The following is a 4,310-nucleotide window of genomic DNA, read 5'->3' on the forward strand; positions in this document are numbered from 1 at the left end:
TGTTTTTGCTCTTCTTCATCTCTCTTCTTTCGCAATAGAAAGGTGTATGTTTCTTTCTCCCTTATTCAATTTTTTTCATGCATTTTCTTTCTTTCCATTGTCTCCATGCATTATTTCTACCACTCTCCTCGTCTTCATCTTCGTTTTTTCACATTTTTTATTTCCAATTTCTTCATTTTTTTCGTGCTTTCAATTTCGTTTTCTTCATGCATTTTGTCTTTTTTTTCAATTTGTTTCTCCTTTATTTTTTCCCTCCATAACCCTTATGTATTTTTTTATGCATTTTTTTGTTTTTATTTATTTATTTCGATTTTTTTTTACAAATTTAATAGTTTTTTGCACGTTCTTCCTTAGTATTGAAATGAGTTAATTTGAAATGTTCAAATGTTGTGTATACATTTTACTATTTGTAATTTCTATTATTTTTGTTTCTATACTGAGGTATATACTGTGTGCGTGTGTATGAATTTGTTTTTATAACTGTTTGTCTATTGAGATATATATGATATATGAGTAATTTAAATAATCATTTTGCATTTATGATTTATTATGTACTTCATTTTATAGGTACTCGTTTCAACGAGAGAGATAACTACATTAATTACAAAGTAGTTTAAATAGATTTTCATCATCAAATGTCATTTGTTTAGTTTCAACAATTAGTAGGTGATATGATAAGTAGTGTAGGCAATTATGGTAACATTGAAAATTTTGCGTGCGTTGGCTCAAAGAGTTTTATCAGAAGGATTTGAAATTCAGAGAAGATAATGACGTTAAGTAGTTGTTTTGTCTAATTTTAAGTGGTGTCACTACAAGAAATATACTCTTTTATAGCTTTTAAATATAGTCATTTTAAAAATAAGCTATAAAATCAAGTGAGAAAACATGGAATAAAGAAGAGAAGAAAATATTTACTCATCGTGCCCAAAATTTTAGTATTTTCCACACGCACGACCCAAAATTGAAGCGATCGTTTCTCAATCTCCCTTCTCCTCTTTTGTTCTCCAAAAGAAGATTTTGCACGTAAAACGTCTAGGACATCTGAAACTTCTCTCCAATTTTCTCCTATTTCGTTTCTCCTCTTACTACTCGTTTCCTTGTCGTTCATCTATGAGCGGCGAAGAAGAACAAAGGATGATACACCATTCACATTGCAAATGTCCTTAGACCACATTTTGTGAAAAAACAACGAATTTCCCTTCCTTTCTTCACACGAAATCGAACTTTTCTTACAAATCGAAGTTGCAGCTATTGCCATGGTTTGTCTTCTATCCCTTTGATTTCCCCTTCAAAACAACGTCCTTTGATTTTTTGAGTTAGCGATTAATCTTCAATTTAGGGTTTTGTTCTTTATTATCGTAGGTGAAGTATTTGAGGGAATCAGACAATTCCAACAAGATTAGTTTTCTTTTCCTACACTTATAAATCTTGTTTGATTTCTATTCAAAGCTCTTCATTCGATTTGTTTATTGCCTACTGGGTTTGCTTTTTTCTGACTTCAGTTAACTCTTCCTTTTAAACTAACACTCGATCACTTCTTTTTTCAGCCTGCAAAATTCATGGCTCGAACATCAGAGTCTACTTTAAGGTGGTCTTATCCACTTCGTTGCTCTGCAATCTTTTGGAATACAATGAAAACATCGAAACATTTATGCACAATTGATTTCGATCTTCAAGCTTCTAGCCCTTGTCGTCGAGCATCGTCGTTGCTATTATGGATTATTACCGTTATTGTTGTTGCTCATATGTTTTGAGGTATGTTTAGAGGTTCATTATGTTTTTCCCGTCCATTCTTAATTTATTGTCGTTGCTCTTTCCATAGAGGTTTAGAGGTTTCTCGAAGATTTGGTTCCATGGATATGTGGTCTCATTGTTGTATTGTCACTTGTGATTTTAGATTCGGACTTTTTGATGCACAATTTGGTCTCCGTTAGTTCTTGTTTGGATTTTTAACTTTGATGGTTTTCATTTATGTTTGTTTGGTATTCATTTGTGGGTTTAGAGTTTTCTAAAGAGGTGCCCTGCATAACACATTCCCAAGACAAAAAAAAATGTAAATTGTTTTCTTTTCTTGAAAATGTGGTTATTTGATTGTTAGTCTTGTTTAATTGTTTTACTAAAGAAGACATACTATTTTGCTCTGTTGTAAGTTACTGTTAAGGTTGAGAGTTCATTGAGTTTTTGGGCTCTTTTAAGTTTGTTTCTCTTTAACTATTGTATTTTAATAATTAGAACTCTTTTTTAGTAATAAGATTTGTGGCTTGATTGAACCGATTGGTCGTTTTCTATGAAAGTACAATTCTTTTGTCTCACAATCCATTAGCTCCGCTCAGTATGGATGTTTTGTAGTATCGTCCCATGGATTGAGAACTTCGAGAAGATTTGATTGCATATGACTACTGTAGGTATTTTCCATTTATAAACCTATATTAAGAAGAATTATAATGATAATATTGAAAATTTCGTCTAGAAAATTTTCATACATGTGTTTTATTGAGTTTTGCAATGCCATGGAATGATTTTGTTTCAATTTTTAATTCATGTGGCCTACATCTCGAAAAATAATGATTGGATTTTGTTTTAGAGATTTCACTTGAAAAATATTAGCTCGTGTGAATTAGGGTGGTTTTTTGTTGTTACCTGAGTGATTACCTAATCTCCATGTTGCTGATTTTTGTTGTTATTTAAGTGATTATCTAATCTCTAACTTGCTGAATCAATAAAGAATTGAAACGGTTGATTGAGGTGGTTTGTCTGTATATTCATTTTGTAAACTTATTTGGTTGTTTGGATTGTTGCTAAAGTTTTTTTTCTCTTACCAATCTGTGTATTAATCCGTGATGCTTTGGTGAAAGTTTGGGGATCCATGTTGATTCCTATCCCTCTTTATCTTATTACTTGGTGAGTTGATATATGAAAACCTTACTTACTTTTGTTAATATTTTCGGTGAGAACAATTTTATGTAGTTTTTAGGTTAATGATGGCTCTAAAAAAGACCTATTATTCCTAGCTTAATTTGGACTTGTTATTGGATTTTTTGTGTTTATTGTGTTAGTTTGTAGGTACTAAGCAATCAAGAGGTAAAATTGGCGATTTGGAGCTGAACGGGGTTAATTTGAAGCAAATTAGAGTTGATTTGAGCATCCGAACTTCAAATGAGTTAAAAAGATCAAAATGCCTCTATTAGAGCGTCGCAACGCTCGTGATTTGCTTAGCCCAAATGCTCTACGTTGGAAGGCAGAATGCTATGGTGCAGGGTAGCGTTGCAACGCTACGAACATTGAGACGGAGATGCCCTCATGCGCATGCAAGTGAGCGTTAGCCCAACGTTGCGCCTCTATGTCTGACGCTTGAGACCAGTCGCATTAAAGCATTACAACGCTCTATCTAACGTTGCGACACTGCCACTTTTCTATAAAACATCCCTTCGGTTTTTAGGTTAATTTATGCTGAAAATTCATGGCGACTGAAGGGTTGTGAATTTAGAGAGGCTATGGAGGCTGAGGAGAGGCTTTACTATCTTCTTTCCCTTTGATATTTTTGGTATCGTTAGATTAGATTTTAGTTTTAATTTTAAATTGTAAACATGTATTGGCTTGAACTCTTGAATTTGTCTATGAATTTATGAGTTAATTTTCATGTGGTTTCTTGGATCAAGAATTTGATGTCGATTTCATGAGTTTTCTGTTTTTCAATTGAATCTTACAATTCAAAATTATGTTTTTCTTTGAATCTGTTTAAATTCCCAAGCATGATTATTGATGTCGACTTTCATGCTTTATCGTGCATGCTAATAATTCTTAGTCTCACTAAGGTCTTAAGTAGCAACAATAGTGAGACATTTGATGGCTAAGAATCCTAAATCTTATGCATGTGTTTCTAATTTTTTATGGCCGCTGAGAACCCAATTGAATTTAGGAGTATGTAGATTAGTTAGGGTATGGCATTTCCGACCTTAATCAATGATGGATGCTTGATTGATTTCAATTTAGTTAGTTGTCAGCCTTTGTAGAGGCTAGTTAAATTGCATCAATTTGGTAGTTATGCATGCATAATTTGAACGCAGAAAACAATGAATGAATTTGCATCGAATACCTATCCTGATCTGAGGTCTAGATGAACCAACTACCGTTTACCTTCATCTTTACAATTTATTTTCTTGCATTTAAGTTTTTCATCAATCAAAACCAAAACCCATTTTTATCGCTTTTCACAGCCAAATTTAGCTTAAGAGAAATTAATTATTTGTCTCCCAGTGGTTCGACCCACTCTTGCTCGTTTTAATAGTAATAGGAGTAGTACAGTTTTA

The 4,310-nt window shown here is 32.8% G+C and overlaps 1 long non-coding RNA gene across 3 annotated transcripts; it reads left to right on the forward strand.

The window, feature by feature from the left end:
* Positions 1–630: 630 nt before the first annotated feature.
* On the forward strand, positions 631–3,629 carry LOC120091657. 3 transcript variants are annotated; one of them, XR_005485769.1, is made up of 3 exons: positions 631–1,259; positions 1,340–1,755; positions 3,057–3,629. It is a non-coding gene; the product is annotated as an uncharacterized LOC120091657 (long non-coding RNA). The 3 variants fall into 3 exon arrangements; XR_005485768.1 differs by having other exon boundaries at positions 635–1,259; positions 1,363–1,755; positions 3,057–3,628; XR_005485770.1 differs by having other exon boundaries at positions 644–1,259; positions 1,548–1,755; positions 3,057–3,626.
* The last annotated feature ends 681 nt before the right edge of the window (positions 3,630–4,310 follow it).

Source organism: Benincasa hispida, chromosome 11 (assembly GCF_009727055.1).
Source record: "Benincasa hispida cultivar B227 chromosome 11, ASM972705v1, whole genome shotgun sequence".
Classification (NCBI taxonomy): domain Eukaryota; kingdom Viridiplantae; phylum Streptophyta; class Magnoliopsida; order Cucurbitales; family Cucurbitaceae; genus Benincasa; species Benincasa hispida.